The sequence below is a fragment of the Mytilus californianus genome, unplaced genomic scaffold, assembly GCF_021869535.1.
Source record: "Mytilus californianus isolate M0D057914Y unplaced genomic scaffold, xbMytCali1.0.p SCAF_4, whole genome shotgun sequence".
In the NCBI taxonomy this organism is placed as follows: Eukaryota; Metazoa; Mollusca; class Bivalvia; order Mytilida; family Mytilidae; genus Mytilus; species Mytilus californianus.
Genome location: NW_026262690.1, coordinates 98,240,840 through 98,259,115, shown reverse-complemented (window position 1 = coordinate 98,259,115; position 18,276 = coordinate 98,240,840). Strand labels below are relative to the sequence as shown.

At 33.5% G+C, this 18,276-nt stretch overlaps 1 protein-coding gene and 1 long non-coding RNA gene across 4 annotated transcripts in view; both read right to left on the bottom strand.

Moving 5' to 3' along the window:
* The window catches only part of LOC127698941 (uncharacterized), a 278,817-nt gene extending 267,538 nt beyond the window's left edge, over positions 1–11,279 (bottom strand). Inside the window, exon 1 of one of the 3 annotated variants that reach the window (XM_052202712.1) lies at positions 11,178–11,279. The gene's annotated coding sequence lies outside the window, so the exon portion shown is untranslated. The remainder of the gene's footprint in view (positions 1–11,177) is intronic. The other 2 variants (XM_052202711.1, XM_052202710.1) reach the window with 2 other exon arrangements.
* A 5,941-nt stretch (positions 11,280–17,220) lies between these two features.
* On the bottom strand, positions 17,221–18,052 carry LOC127699056 (uncharacterized). The gene is made up of 2 exons (XR_007981056.1): positions 17,890–18,052; positions 17,221–17,480 (listed from the first exon to the last, which is right to left on the bottom strand). It is a non-coding gene; the product is annotated as an uncharacterized LOC127699056 (long non-coding RNA).
* Between the last annotated feature and the right edge of the window lie 224 nt (positions 18,053–18,276).

Here is an 18,276-nt window from a genome sequence, read left to right as displayed (position 1 = left end):
AATCTAGATTGACTATTATAAACATGAGGATAAATAGTAATTGACACCACATTGATGAAAGAAAGATTGACTAGGGTCAAACTTCAACAGAAAGTAGCAAAGGTAATTCTGAAACTGATGTTGGCAAAATTAATAAATCTGATATTAGCAATTTGGAGCTTACAGTACCTGGCAGGTGTGATCTCCAAAACCTTAATTAATCATTTCAGATTTATTTTAATCACTATTACACTTGCACATCAATGCCATTCAATAAAGTAAACACAGAACAATAAATCTAGCTCTAGTGTTACAGTGTTACAGTGTTGTCTGATTTTTAAAACTGTATTTTGTTAAAACATTTGAAATATTTCTCGCAGCAATATAGCCTTTCTGTGCTGATAAGGTGTAAAGCAATCACCGATCAATCAATCAATATTGTTACAGTGTTACATATTGTAGATTGCAATTAAATCAATTTTCTCTTGTTATGCATTATGTTTTATTTACATTGTTTGTCATCTTGTATATGTCATGTATGTTATACACTTGGATTAGGCAATGTCATATTTATCATATGTGCTTTATCCAATAAAATATAAATAAAAAAATAAAAATTAAATCAGGGGAAAAAATAAATGGGGAATGTGTCCATGGGACACAGATGATGCCCCCGCTTGCATATCATATAAAGTTATAAAGGGACATAACTGAAGAATGGTAAAAGTGATGCTACCCAAATTTGTTATTGATCTGAGTTTTGTAGTAATAAGTATTGTGTATAAGTTTCATAACATTTGGTTGAGGCAAACTTAAGTTTGAGAATGGAAACGAAAAATTCAGCAATTTTTCCATTTGTTAAGGGCATAACTCTAGAACAGTAAAGTGACACCACCAAAAATCAAACTTGATCTGTATTTTGTGGTAATAAGCATTGTGTATAAGTTTCATAACATTTGGTTGAGGCAAACTAAAGTTAGAGAACGGAAACCAAAAATTCAGCAATTTTTCCTTTTGTAAAGGGGCTTAACTCTAGAACGGTTAAAGTGACACCACCAAAATTCAAACTTTATCTGTATTTTGTGGTAATAAGCATTGTGTATAAGTTTCATAACATTTGGTTGAGGTAAACTAAAGTAAGAGAACGGAAGCGAAAAATTCAGCAATTTTTTCAATTGTAAATGGACATAACTCTACAACGGTTTAAGTGATGCCACCAAAGTTCAAACTTGATCTGTGCTTTGTGGTAATAAGCATTGTGTATAAGTTTCATAACATTTTGTTGAGGCAAACTAAAGTTAGAGAATGGAAACCAACTTTTGGACGTACGGACGGACAAGGGTAAAACTTAATGCCCCCTCCACTACGGCGGGGGCATAAAAATACTTCAAAATGCAAGACTACAAATTAGCACAAGGTGCATTGTTGGGAATCAACTGGAAAATTATAATTAATTAATCAGAATAATAAGACAGCAAGCTCTGATTTGATTTTCGATTATAATATGTTTTTGATTTATGTGCAAATAATGTAGGAATTTAGTAACATACTTTTCCTTATGTAATACTTGTGCATATCATAATGTATATAGTATAAACATGATAAAGGTTGAATTACATAAACATACACAAACATATATATAAAGAGTACTGTACCCCAAAATAGAGCGTATATGCACAAAATGGATACTTTATGGATAGTTAAAGGATTCCTGACATTTACAGAAAAGTGTCAGAAGGTTTACAAAAAAAAATAACATTTTAGATATTCTTAAGTCTACTTTTATGGAATACCAGAGTATCCATTATTGAAAATCATAATCTATTACAGGGTGATAAAAAATTACCAATAATTGATGATTTTCGATCATAATAGATAATCAGAATATCACTAAAAAGGAGTGAACAAAACTCTCCCTCTTTCAATCAGTTTAATTGAGGGTTGGAGCTGGCATGTCAGTAACTGCTAGTACATGTAGTCCTTTGTTAATTCACATTGATTTCTGTCATTTTGCTTAGTTTCTTCTGTTACCTATTCTAACATAGGACTCAGACTTCTTTTGAACTGTATTTTACTGTGTGTATTGCTGTGTGTTTGTTTATTCCACATTGGCTAGAGGTAAGGGGGAGGGTTGAGATCTCACAAAACATGTTTAACCCTGCCACATTTTTGCGCCTGTCCCAAGTCAGGAACCTCTGGCCTTTGTTAGTCTTGTATGTTTTTTTAATTTTGGTTCATTTATATGTTTCAGAGTTCAGTGTGATAATATTTTTGCGCCTGTCCCAAGTCAGGAACCTCTGGCCTTTGTTAGTCTTGTATGTTTTTTTAATTTTGGTTCATTTATATGTTTCAGAGTTCAGTGTGATGTCAATTTTCACTGAACTAGTACCCGTTATACATTATTGTTTAGGGGCCAGCTGAAGCCCGCCTCCGGGTGCGGGATTTTCTCGCTGTGATGAAGACCCATTGGTGGCCTTGGGCTGTTTTCTGCTCTTTGGTCGGGTTGTTGTCTCTTTGACGCATTTCCATTTCCATTCTCAATTTTATTCTCCTCAGATGCTGTATAAGACTGATGAAAGCTGGTCAAAAAACTCTTTCAAAATTGGCAATCAAATTAAGGGAATAAAAAATAAAGAGATGTTGTATGAATGCCCTTGTGACAGCTATCCACCAGAGACCAAAAGATAAGGATGTTAACAACTATATGCTATACACATGATAAAGCCCTGTGCAGACTTTTACCATTAGAAAAACTTCATAATAGGCTATAAAAGGTCCTAGCATGAACAAATATAGTATAGTATGGTAAAATGCACTTGATGACAAACAATCCTACCAAGTAAAGTGAAAGCTACCATGCTCATGATCTCATAGGAGTTTTGTTCAAAGGTGTAAATTACAATAGTACAAAACTGGTCAAAGTCCCTTAACTCCACAATAATTGTCAAATCAACATTACAGTATAGTATGGCAAAAGAATAATATATGATGACAAATACATGTAATCCTCAGCTTGCATTTCCTATCATGATTTCCTTGATAGAGTTGCTGCTCACAAAGTAAGCTATTAAACCAAGACTTCCTAGTGGTAAAAACAAGGAATTATTTGAATCTGGAATCATTTTGAATTCTGGAAAATTGATTAGAAATGTATAATGAAAACTAACCGAACTAAAGTGGGTTAGCCATGCGTGCATGACTAAGGTTCAGATTATACTTTCAATAATATTTCAGTATGAACTAACTAACCCCCCTTAGCCATGCATGCATGGCTAACCCTCCTAAATTGGGTTATTTTTCATCATACATTTCTTATCAATTTTCCAGAATTCAAAATCATTTCAGATTTAAATAATTCCATGTTTGAAATTGAATTCATCCCTTCATGCCATCACAAGTTGGTTGACCGCTATGGAATTTATGTTTCATAGATGACGACGGATATGTTCCAATTGTTGTTACCACAATCCTGTCCTCTTTTCCTCGAATGTGACCTACCAAATTATTCTTATCACACAGTTTGTTCTTCATGAGCAACATGATGGATGCAACATGCGGAGTAGGATCTGCTTATCCTTCAAGAGTACCTGAGATCACCCCCGCTTTTCAGTGGTGTTCGTGTTGCTCAGTCTTTAGTTTCCTATGTTGTGTTTTGTATACTGTTGTTTGTCTTTTTGTTGTTTATGGTTTTTTTGACATGTCGATGTCAGTTTGTTTTAGACTTGTGAGTTTGAATGTCCCTTGGGTATCTTTTGCCTCTCTTTTAGAAGTATGAACCCTTTCGTTTGAGTTTTAGTGTATATATTAAACACAGAAGAATTGATGGACAGAAAGACGATAATAATTACTCCTTGACCTGTGACAAAAGCAGTATGGACTGGGGATCAATACAACTGTACAACTGTTAACAATTGTCTCTTAAAAATAAAATAACAATGAATAAAATTAATCTCTCATTGTCTCTCTATTTTAACATGTCTAAAGAACCTGTGTCAATCACATCGATCTATGCATGCTATGTGCCTTTTCAACAATTTGAAGACTAAAATATAATTCATGACTAACATGACTGAGATCTCATATTTGTTGATCTTTTCTTGTTGATTATTTTTGCTGTTTACAGTTTTTCTATCCACAATAGTTTGGTAAAAAATGCAAAAAAAATACATTGCATGGTGAAAAATGTCATTTAGGGGCAATAACCAGCCGGCAATTTCAGTCATATTGACAAATTTATAGATCTTGCCTGCTGATTACTTTTCCTCATTTAGTTTCTCTTTATCTATTATAGCTTTCAAGATAGGCAAAAATGTAAAAAAATTGGTAAAAATCATCATTTGAGGGCAATAAGTCAGATAGTCGACTGGCAATTTTGGCGATTTCACACTTTTTTTAAGGTCTATCAATGTGACTTGTTGTTGTTGATCATTTATGCCCTTTAAGTTTCTCTCTATCTATTACAGTTTTCAAGATAATGGGCAAATGAGAAAAAAATGGGAAAAATTCATCATTAAAGGGCAATAACTCATATAAGAAGTTGTCTGACCGTTTTGGTGAAATGGAAAGTATCATAAAATTCTGAATATTTTTGCCCCTGTCAGATTTTTTCCGTCTACCGGTAGCTATTTTCAAGATAATACATGAAACTAGCATTTTACCCCTAAGTTCTATTTTTAACCATGTCTTTGTTGGCAGGCAGGATCACCAGACATATTTTTTAAACTATATACTCCAATGATGATTGTGGCTAAGTTTGGTTAAAATTGGCCCAGTGGTTTCAAAGGAGTAGATTTTTGTAAAACAGATGACAGACAACAACAGATGCCAAGCGAGGAGAAAAGCTCTCTTGGCCCTTGATCTAGGAAAGCTAAAAAAAAGGAAGAAGATACAAAGGGGTTAATTTAAAACCATCAGTTGGAGAAAAACAGACAACACAGTTAAATATTAACTAGGCTAAGTTAGGGAACATCTTCTTTGGCTCTGTTAGTTAGATAGCTGCCTTAAGTTCTTGGAGTGGCTGGTTCAAATCCCATTGTATCATGATGGCATCCATGGAATACTTTAATTCTGAGATAATTCATCACCTTACCATAGGTTTTCATTAGGGTGAGGGGTCAAATAGAAAAATGTGGTTGAATAGCTATTAAAACCAAACCATTTGCTTAATTTGCCTGTGTAAAAAAATAAGCAGATACATAGTAAAATGTCATATTACTGTAAATTCAGAAATTATTGTGTGCATTTATTATTGCGATTTTTGAAGATTGGACAAACATGTGAGGTTAATTATTGTGATTTCAGGAAAAACTGCTTTAAGATATATTTATCAGATTACAGAATGCGAGTTCTTGTTATTGCAATATACTCTACCAGTTGCATTATTCGCATGAAAAAAATATTGCATAATTTCTGAATTTACAGTATACAACTTTTTGACCTTCATACAGACACAACAACTATGCGGACAATCTCCTACCTTCATTACAATGGCACTCTGAGCAGGGTATCTTAATATCATTAAAACAAACCAACATACAACCGGTCCCAAAACACTACAAAAAAACTATAGATTGAGCACAATAAACTGTTAACACAGAGATATGTCTCACCTTTTTGTACTTTTGATAATGCTAATGTTGAAATTAAAATAGCAATACTTTAACATGTAAGTTATGCAAATATTCAAAGTCAATGAACCATGACTGAAGGTACATGGCAAAACAATCTCCATGCAAATGAGATGTACCAATGCTAATACAACTGCAAACCAATTACCATAGACTTATCATAAGTCGTTCCCTTTCAACAAACCTAAACACAAACATTGACTTGTAAACTATGTAAAAGTTTCAAAGTCAATGAACCATGATGAGGGGGCGGGGCTATATAATCTCCATGGAAACGAGACTTGCAAATGCCAATAAATTTGCTCACCAAATATCATTGACTTAACATTAATGGTTCATCTTCAACTGATCTAAATACAAACTAATACATGTAAACTAAGCAAAAGTTTCAAAGTCAATAGACCATGACTGAGGAGGCGGGACCAAATATTCTCCATGGAAATGAGATGTGCTAATGCTTATACAATTGCATACCAATTAACATTGGCCTACCACTAATGGTTCCCTTTGAACTGACCTAATCACAAACTAATACCGTATTGCGGGTTATTTTCGCGGGGTGTTTATTTTCGCTTTTTCCTCGGTCGGCAGGTCAATAACAGTATGTGTTTGTTTGAACAACATTAATGCCAAAGGGCACTGTACATACAAGTATTCTATAAAAGGACGTCATGAGTATTAATTAAACAATGTATATGCATACCCTTTTTATTTAGTGTCAAATAATATAAGCATGTAAGGTTCTCTGTTAGGTATTTTACCCTTCTTAATTAGTGTCAAATTATATAAGAGTTGTAAGTCACTCATGATAATGTTATAACCTAATTAGTACATCAAAGGTCCGGTCAATTTTGTAATTTATCAACCGTAACATTTACAAGAATTGTTTACACCTGTGACAAATATTCATATTACCGGTATTTTATTGAATAACTGTATCTGGATATATTCAATAAATAAGACATCATTCAGCAAAGATATGTTTATCTGTTTTCTGCATGTCACTTTTAACAACTTTTGAATAGCAACCAATTCAGTATCCGCCAAAAAATTTAATTGGGAAATTAAGAATCTGCCAAAATAAAAATCACCAAAATTTTTCATATACTTTGTTGCCCCTAAATTATGAAATTTAACACCCGCGAAAAAAAACCCGCTATACAGTACATGTAAACTAAGCAAAAGTTTCAAAGTTAATAGACCATGACTGTGGGGGCGGGACCAATTATTCTCCATGGAAATGAGATATGCCAATGCTTATACAACTGCATACCAAATATCACTGACTTACCACTAGTGATAATCCCTTTGAACTGACCTAATCACAAACTAATACATGTAAACTAAGCAAAAGTTTCAAAGTCAATAGACCATGACTAAGGGGGCAGGGCCAAATAATCTTCATGGAAATGAGATGTGCCAGTGCTAATACAACTGCATACCAAATATCATTGACCAACCACTAGTGGTTCACATTAAACTAGACCTAATCACAAACTAATACATTGTTGACGCCGCCGCCGCCAGAAATAGCATACCTATGTCTCACTTTTTGACTCCGTCAATGCAAGACAAAAACTGGATGTGAACTCATGTGACAGAAAGGGGTTAGCAGTTTGTCTCACATATAATTTGTGTTGCTCATGACAAGGAAAAATAATGATGTCATATTCTGTTGTGTCATAAAAAAAGAAAAAAATCCTAGCATGGACTGCAGCTTCTGCAAATTTGGAACATATCAGTGTGCAAGCTGTTATAAATATATATTTGTTTTATTAAATGATGGGTGATTAACTGTATTTTTCCGTAGATGGTGTTCTCCAAATTGTCAGTTACTTGTGTTTAATGTATTAAATAGAAGACCAAGTACTCATAACAGTAGCAAAATCTGGGAAAGATCCTCAAAAATGAGTATTATACCCATTTTTGGTATTTATAACCATAGAGCATGGTTCTTACTAGAAATTCACATTGTCTCCTCTGGAACTCAAACACAGGATCGCTGTATTACAAGTCAGTCAGTGCTCTAACCAACGAAGCTAAAGAAGTACCGACTTTCCTAGCTCAACTGCTTAATGCAGGCTAAGTATCTACTATTCAAGGGAAGCAATCCTGTCACACTTCCCCCACCTCAAGCATCATCATTCCATTATGATTCTTGCAACATACACCCTGGTGGGTTTTTAGTTGGGCCCCAAATGTAACCATCTAGAGCATGGTTCTTATTAAAAATCACATTGTCTCTTCTGGGACTCAAACCCAGGACCTCCATGTTACAACTGAGCACTCTAACCAACTGACCTCAAGAATTACATCCCAGCTCCTTTGTTCTACCAGGGGTGATCTGAGCCTGATCACCCCTACCAGATCACCCTAGCTTGAGCTTCTTTGTTCTGCATGCTTTCCTTTGTTCTGTAACATTTTGGCGGGAATGTCAAATCCACAATAAAACTTAGAAATATTTATACGGAAAAGACTAACTATCAAAATTTGTATAGAAAAAAAAATCCAGTGTCTATGCTAGGAATCGCACTCAAGACCTTTAGCATATAGACCCATGAGTCATACCACTACACCAGGATGACTGGATACAAACTCTCTGTTAATTTAACATATTTAAACATTGTGTTCGGGGCTCATAAAGGGTATATACTATATAGTAATATATAAAGTATATTATAATGATTGTGTGGCGTTCTAAACTAGATTTTATGAAGCGTAAATGGTTTTTTATCTAATCTAGAACAGCTGGAATGTAAAATAGTTATCCCATTCGGACTTGGTGTGTCAGTGTAAGATCACCCTCTGGCCTGTGGCCATCGGGATGATCTTACACTGACACACAGCGTCCTCAAGGGATAACTATTACGTACTGCCCTAGCTTAACTGCTTATGGACAGTATTTCACAGTGAAATATTGTCATTGACATAATTTCATAGTGAAATATTGTCATTGACATAATTTCATAGTGAAATATTGTCCAGAAGGAGGTGACAAAATTTAATGGACAAGGACACTATTTCATAATTATAAATATTATGCTGGCCAAGTATCAAGGGAAGCAATCCTGTCACTGTAATATACCCAAAATTGGGAATCAATTTACAGTGATACAAAATCAAATTTTGCATTAATTTTCTACATAATGGTAAAACTATTCTTATAAATGGCAACATTTTCCCCTTTATTAAGAGCCATAGTTCAAATGAAAACTAAATGCACACAGATAATGGCCTCTACAAATACTTATTTTTCAAGGCTTTTACATGTAACTTTTATCCAGATAATATTTCAGTCATGGACAGTTGGTGTCTTGGGGCAAAATGTTGTCATATGTAAAGTAAAATATTGTCCTATGAAATATTGTCCCCCAAGACAATATTCCATGACTACGTATCATGAAATATTATCCTCATCTATGAAAAAATGTCCAGAGAAGGACAAATTTCCATTGTGAAATTTTGTTTGTATATAGAAAATATTTCACAGATGAATGACATGAATGCTATGAAAATTTGTCCGGTTAAAGGGAGGTATTGAGAGACCGTATTGAGACAATATTTCATAGACAGATTGTTATGAAATTTTGTCTCATGAAGGGGAGGTTATCAACATATATCATGGTGGATAATGATCTTGTATTTGACTGATAATAACAAATAAAGACAAATTAATATTTCAGTTGCATTGTACTCCTGTACCTCCAAAACGCCGTCACAAAACGTTTTGTCAATCTAGTATTTACAAAAGCTATTAGTACCGTACATTCAATTTTGAACATACATAAGTGGTTGTCGGTACATAACTTATATTTTATACAATATGATGTAGTACAATGGAACATACGTTAGACAATTTTTTAATCTATAATTAAAGCATCTAAGAAAATTTGAAACTAACTTAATTTATATGTTAAAATAAATATTATTTTGAAATATAAAATACTTACTTTACAAAATAATTTCAGTTAGAAATCTAAAAATGTGCATGCTGCATGCTTGTGAACTATTTAAATTTTGAAATAACTTATTAAGAAATATTTTTCATGGACAGTATTTCACAGTGAAATATTGTCATTGACATAATTTCATAGTGAAATATTGTCCAGAAGGAGGTGACAAAATTTAATGGACAAGGACACTATTTCATAATTAAATATAGTCTAGTGTCCGCCCACAATATTTTATATGAAATATTGTCCAATGGACAATATTTCATGGAGGACAATATTTTATGTTACACATGCACCTGAATGTTTGCGCCATGACATCAAATATCTTCAAACCCAAAGTATATATTTTTTATCACGGAAAAATTATACCTGTTTTCAGTCAAGGGTGTAACTTGAATAAGTTATTAGAGAAAAATAACATACATGTGTTATTATGGATACTTTCTCTTATTATGTAGTAACATATGTTTGTTATCAGTTAAATGTACCATAAAAATTTTTATTTTCAGTGGGCACTTGGGAATTCTTGAAACTTGCGCAGTAACTTAATACATAACCTTGAAAACTAATTTTCCAATTCAATTAATACATTTTTGATCAACCATGGTAAATCAATGAGACAAGGCTTTTAAGTAATAACTTAGCTGTAATAACAATGCTTAGTTATTACAGGCATTTAACTTATTACATGAGACACTTGGGAATGACTAGGAAGCTTGTGCAGAACCTCATTACATGCTCTTATCATTATTTATTACAATAATGATAAGAGCATGTAATGAGGTTTCTTTGTTCTGCATGCTTTCCTTTGTTCTGTAACATTTTGGCGGGAATGTCAAATCCACAATAAAACTTAGAAATATTTATACTACCTCATTACATTGTGATATATGTAGGAGAAAAGGCTTTGAAGAGATGTAGAGAAGCTGTAATAACACCCTTTAGTTATTACAGGCATACTTTTTCTGTAATAACATGGGTGTGTTATGCATGATTGGCAAACTATGGGCTGTTATATCTTTCTAAAGTTTAATATACATAAAGATAATTATAATATCAATAGAACTAGTACTCGATTTAACAAAATAAAGGATGTATAATGCCCCTGTGAAACATGTAACATACATATGTTATCACAGATTTTTGATTTTTTAGCCCTCAATAACAAATGTATGTTATTTTTCTCTAATAACTTATTTAAGTTAGACCCTTGACTGGTTTTAGAGTTAGCTGCTGAACAGTAGCTATTTCAGTGTATAATACCCATTTATGAGGAGCTTCCCCAACCTGCTTAATTTTGAAAAAAAAGCAAGACTGATTTGCATAGCTTAATGATCAAACTTCACCCTCTTCCACAGGTAACATCTGCCTCATATTAATTTTTTGCTTAGACAGACATAGAATCATTTTTAGTCAAATAATTATGACGTCTTGAAAGGCTATTTTTTTTTTTCCGTGACGCCTTCATTCCTTTCAAGACGTCATAATTATTTGGGCTAAATCATTTTATATTCAGAGCAAAAATTTGTGTTTATACACTGTTTATAAATAGTAGGATCTGATTTCTGACTACAGCAGATTTTGAAATCCTAATATTCATTCAAACTAAATGTTTTACCAACTATGAAAATATGTCAGCCTACTCTGTTAAATTCAATTCGACAATTTCATCGCCTCGTGTTCCCGTGTTTTGGTCCTACTTTCATTTCACAGATAGGGGTTACACTAAAGACCTGAACGCGGGGAGGGTCTAAACTGCGGAAGTGGGAAAACGCGGAAGTGTAAAATTGCTATATTATAAGTAATTTCTCTGGAACTGCTTAAGATAAATTAACACTTGAAACGGATTTTGAAAGCTTATATGATATTCTATAAGTTGAATTAAAAAAAAAATAATTTTGATAATCATTATGACCAAAAAATTGACCGGAATCCTTGTTAAGCGTGACTCTGGCAATCCAATTTCGAATCTTTAAACTTAAATTCACGAAAAAACATATAACCCGGTTAAAATCTTAAAAACGATTTCTATAGACAATTTAATAACAAATAATACGGTATAAAAATAATTAGCAATACATTAGAAGAAAAGTGCAATATCTTGACCGGAAGCCTCTCTTGTATATAAATGAAGAAGTCAAAATTTCAACTTTGAACTAAAATTCACGAAAAAAATATATAGCCCGGTCAAAATCTTGTACATGATTTTTAAAGACAATTTAATAACAAATAAAATGGTATAAAAATAATTATCAATACATTAGATGAAAAGGGCACAATCTTGACCGGAAGCCTCTCTTGTATATAAATGAAGAAGTCAAAATTTCAACTTTGAACTAAAATTCACGAAAAAATATATAGCCCGGTCAAAATCATGAACACGATTTTTAAAGACAATTTAAGGCGAAGTGTACGCAATTAACTATTCCACAGAATTTTTTAAAATTTTACATGTGTATTCTGCTTGTAAAAATACATCAGAAAATGAAATAAAAAAAGGGGGTAACCGTTTTCGTTTTTGAGATAAGAGCTGTTGAAGTTAACGGCATGATTTGCCGAAAATACAAAGGTTATATAGGGGAAAACCGTGAAATTCGGCAGGAATTGTTACATTTTCAAGATTTTCTATTTTATTAGTCCACAGAATTTTTTTAAAAGTTAATATACGATTCGAAAATGAATGACGAATCGATTGGTGCAAAGAAAGTCCTTAGCAACCGTGCTACTTTTCAAGTTATATCCTGTTAAAGTTGAATCTTCAGTGTAAAAAATGGAAAAAATTACGACGACGTTATTGACGTCGCCGCAACGATTTCGACGCTATACATAGTTCAACCGTACTAGATTTCAATTGATAGGAAATATATACCGTTTTGGTTGGGTTCGTGTTGCTCGGTCTTTAGTTCATGTTGTGTTTTCTGTACTGTTGTTTGTTTTTTTTTCTTTTTAGCCATGGCGTTGTCAATTAAGTACTCAGTTTATTTTTGGCCCCTTTTGCATCTTCCGCCTCTTTTACAAAAAATTCTCTGAAAGTGACATTATCAAGATGCTTGATTTCTTGATTGACAACATATTTGTTACGTTTGGAGGACGTGTTTTTCAACAGACTGTCGGAATTCCAATGGGAACCAATTGTGCCCCTCTTCTTGCCGACTTGTTTCTTTATTATTATGAGGCTGACTTCATACAGGAGCTTCTTAGGAAGAGAGATAAGAAGTTAGCAATATCCTTTAACTCTACGTTCCGCTATATAGATGATGTTCTCTCACTAAATAATACAAAATTTGGTGACTATGTTGAACGAATCTATCCCATCGAACTAGAGATAAAGGATACTACAGATACAGTTAAGTCTGCCTCATATCTTGACTTACATCTAGAAATTGACAATGAGGGTCGGTTGAAAACAAAACTTTACGACAAAAGAGATGATTTCAGCTTCCCAATTGTGAACTTTCCATTTCTATGTAGCAACATTCCAACAGCGCCTGCATACGGAGTATATATCTCCCAATTGATACGATATTCCCGGGCTTGTGTTTCCTATCATGATTTCCTTGATAGAGGATTGCTGCTCACAAGGAAGCTATTAAACCAAGAGTTTCAAATGGTGAAGTTGAAGTCATCCCTTCGTAAATTTTACGGACGCCATCACGAGTTGGTTGACCGTTATGGAATAACCGTTTCACAGATGATATCGGATATGTTCCTTATGTCGTAACTACAATACCCTTCCCTTTTCAAGACTAGACTATTTACCGGATTTGTAATAACATAAGCAACACGACGGGTGCCACACGTGGAGCAGGATCTGCTTACCCTTCCGGAGCACCTGAGATCACCCCCAGTTTTTGGTGGGGTTCGTGTTGCTTAGTCTTTAGTTTTCTATGTTGTGTCATCTGTACTATTATTTGTCTGTTTGTCTTTTTATTTTTGGCCATGACGTTGTCAGTTTGTTTTCGATCTATGAGTTTGACTGTCCCTCTGGTATCTTTCGTCCCTCTTTTTACACCAATTATAATTTTAAAAGACATTTGTTTTGCTCCACAAAAAATAGAAATAGGTAAAATATATGTGCTGTGAGTGAAAGACAGAAATCGTTGGCTTTCATTAGTTCTCTCCATCCATGAGTTTGTGATTTCTCAATAGTTGATTTAATGATCCTTTCAGAAGGGATATAGATTGTAAGTACTTTAAGTTTGTGAAAATAAAACAATAGTTGTCTACACCTTTTGTGTCATTTCTAATTTAAAGTGACAGGCAGAAATATTTCATCCGAGTAAACACAGAGTTGCTAGAATAATGAACCTAACAAAATAAATCGGTGCCGAGGTGGATAATAATGTCGCAAATCGTTTATTTAATGTTTTCTACATGTTTGTTATTTTAGTCATGAAAGTAAGCCTAATCTTCTGCATCTCTTCATCTTTACAATATTCGGGTCTATAAATGCGAGATATTTAGCGCAATAAGGTTTTCCGACAAATACATTTTTTACTTGTAATCACATTCACGCGTTACAACAGGGTCTAGATGGGGGTCCTCCTTTTTCTTTTTCTTTAAATGTTAGACTATTTTCTCTATTCTGATTTCGCTCATTTTTCTCTATCTTTTTTAATTAGCACCCCATAATTCTCTATTCTATATCCCCCCTTTATTTCTATTCTTTATTTTTTTATGATGCACTTTTTGAACACTACCCAGACCTACATACAAAATTACCAAATTTCCAGCATAGAAAATTTAGCCTTGTTCCTTGATAAAAGCACGAAAACTGTTCTTTTTTTTACGGTTCAACAGAGTTGAAGAACCATTTTCTTCAATCATTATTTGTTCAGTATATGCAAGAACAGCTGGCTAAGAATAAGAAAATTGCATAACATCTTGTGAGTGTTCATGGTTGCAATAAACCAGGTCAATGTAAGAACCCGTGTATAAAATGCAAATAATTTGAGAATTAATTGATAAACTCAATATCGGAAAATGAAATTGACAACATATTATACCTTACATACATATTTTTATTGGTCTATAATCTAATACTATAGTATAACATGATTGCTACCAAATTGTTATAACATTTATGTTTTTAAAAGATCACACACACACACACTCACATATTTTAAAGATCACACCCACACTCACATATTTTAAAGATCACACACACATTGCATTATTACAGTGGAGATATTTAGTAAATATTGAAAATAACAATCATTTGACTTACCTGTCAAGTGTGGGACGGAACAGACTAGAAAGAGTGTTGAAAGTCCACCCTTGAAGGATACTAAGGAGGGAAAATCAGCTATTATGATGTTAAAGAGTTTCAAGGGTCAATTTTCCTTTGAAGAAAAACGTTATATATATATATATATAAAAGAATGAAATGTATATGTATGGTTTTCCAAGGACACAAATATCAAACGAAGACCAAAGGACGTTGTTGTAAGTCACTGTATATAGGGTGCGCCGTTTGCAATTGGCCTTCAACAATAAGGAAAAAATGTATAGAAATCCATAAAAGTGTGACCAGGGAAAATGCAGCTTCAGTTTAATATTTTGGACTTTAATATAAAATTCTCAATTTTGATAATTAAGACTTTATTTTTATGTGTTTTAAAATTCATTTAATTTTATATTTTCGTTTCTATTTACAATTAATATCCAGGACTTAAAATCAACATGCTTTGATATGCAATTTAATTTTCAGTTTGGAGATTGAGTGACATGTTTTATTCTACTAGCTAATTAATGACATTATACCTTTTTCATTATTATATATTTTTAAATATCATAATCAGATTAGTAAATTAACTTTATTCTTCAAGTTCTAAAAATAGTTTAATCCTTGTCAGTGAACAATATTACTCAAATTAATTGTTATTTGTTATGTCTATACTTGTCAATTCAATTGTGTATAAATACTTGTTTATAATTTTTATAAGCAAGATTTGGACTCAGGACTTTACACTGAACACAGTCCATCTGTAATAAAAGTATCCATGCTGAATTATTGATTTATTCATCGCTAGTTCCAGAGTCTCAAGAGTCAGTTTTCACCAGAATTTCAGTCTCAGAAGTGTCATTGCTATTCAGAGCAATCGTTCATTCTGTGATCAGGTGCATCACACAGTTTCAGTAACAAGAGGCCATTCAGTCAGGCTTTTGTTACACAACCTCACAAGTCACCCAGTTTCCCCGGTGACAAAAGTCCCAGACTTGACAAAATGTAAAACAGTACTCCTATTTATTGTTTTATGGTTAAATTCCTGGACAAAGATGTATATTAGAACCCGAGATTCTAAAACAAAATGGTTTATTAATGCACTCCGATTCATTATACAAATGCAAGTCTTAATATGAAGTACATCAGCAATTAAATATTGACCAGTGTCATACTCATATTTTGAGAATCTGCGCTCACAAAAAGTATTTTCAAACTTTTTTACCTAATACAATGTATACTAAGTTTTATTTCTGAAACAAAATATAAAATTTCAACAAAAGTTTCTATATGGACATCAGCATATTTAGTTAATTTGTTACACAACAGTTTATCCAATCCCTACTCATCCTTTTGAAGTGGTTTGTGTTTAATAAATTATTGAACAGACAGACAGATGGACGAACCAAATAAAATGTATATATCTAATTCATACGACAGTCTCCTGATTTTCTATTTCGTCTTTTATAAACTGTGCAGCAGCAACTAAAATCTTTTTGTTCTTTGTAACTCTGACCTTCCCGTATATTTCTTCTGACATGACATTATATACACCATCTACTCCTCCTCGTCTAAAAGCCAGTTTTAAATGCTGAATGTTAAGTCCGGATCTAGCCATTTTTTTAGTCATACCCTCTGAGATCGGCAGCACTTTCAGCGATTCATAGTTCTTATTGGACACTTCAACATTTATCAAAGCCTGATAAGCAAAATCAATAGAAAAACTATGGGGTTGTACACGAACAAGAGAAAATCCTGGCTTTCTGAATAGTTCCTGTAAAGCCAAGACATCTCCCAATGCGTTATGTGCATCGTAAGTGAAGTTTTCGCCGAGGAAATCCTTTACCAATTCTTCCTGCTTGAAGCTTTTTCTCTCTGACTTTCTTTCGGGGTATGCAGCTCGAAACACATGTAATGTATCTACGAATCCGTTGCACTTGGCTTTGAAATCATTAATCAAGTTTTCATTCGTCAGAGCTTTAATGATAATTTTTGAATCAAAAGATTTAACGTTATGTCCAAACAACACAGCATTTTCTGGTAACCAAGTGATTAACTCTATCAAACATTCTTTTCTGTTTTGGTGTGGTACTGGTATACCATTCCTGTAAAGTACATTCCCTATTCTTGTTAAACCTGTTACCTTTGACGCTCCTGTGGTAATAGGCTGTAGCGGCATAACGTATTGGCTAAATTTTTTGTTGAAATGATATAGTTCAGTGATTCGTTGCTTTGGGAACTACCAAGATTGGCCAATTTGTTAGTATTATCACTGTATTTTGAAAATGCAGTTTGAATATCTTGTTGCAATTCTTCTCCTTTTAAATCCTTGCCATGCCTGTATCCGGTCGGATCTTTGATGTAACCACACCAACTGGAACACAGACTGTGGTCTCCAAATGCGTGTGGTACAATGGCATCAATGGTAGACTTTAAATTTTCAACATCCCCTTTATTTTGTTTAATTGCGTACAGCATGTCCTTTACAAAATAATCTATTACAGATGTAGATATGTTTCTTTTGTGTTTTTGGTGCAACTGTAGGAGATTTCCTGTAAAGTTTTTACGAAAATGGTTGGAATCACTGCGTTTAATGACATCATGGTCAACTTCTTGGCGCAACCTTGCCATTGTAGTGGTGTCATCGTCCATTGTCAATGAATTTACCATGTATCCCATTTCCTCTATGTCCTTAACCTGCAGAAGAGAATGTGGAATAATAAAACTAAAAACGTCAGAACATCAGTTCCTACGAATACCTGAAATTTTTTTAATTTTACATGACCAAACAAAAAATTTTAGTAGTATACGTTAGGTTTATAGAATTTGTTTCTATCGTATCTTTCACCTTGGCGATATGAGGACAACAGATACTTTTTTAACGATTAACTACAATTAGTGCCTAAACAATCATGTGTGTTGTTTTTTTTCCGGCTGAAATGATAACAAATAAGGACTAACTGTCATACCTCCGACAATATGATAATGGGATCGTTGATTTAAACTTTATTTCAAAATGATATATACCCTGCGACGAAGACGACGATATCGATATCGATGATGTACGACGATGAGTAAAAAGTATAAAATATTAAAAAGTTCCTACCATTTCAACAGCTAATGCTGGTTCCATTGCCTTCGAGCTTCCAAAATAATTTCGTCGGCAGTCATGTTCGTCTCTGGCATCACCCTTTTCATCGATATAATTGCACTTCCGGCAATCAGTGGATTTTAATCCAAAGTGTAGACACTTTCCAGATACGTTACCAATGACTGTAGCATGTCCTGGAATGAAATTATAGCTATGTAGTTCCATATTAAATGTAAAAAGTCTATTTATAAAGATTATTGTTGTCACACTGTATGGAATGAATTTATAAATATATATTATTTTTGGTTCAGAAGACAGGGGCGCATCCAGCCATTTTTAAAAAGGGGGGGGGTCCCAACCCAGGATAAAGGGGGGAAGGGGGGGGTCGGTTCCAACTATATG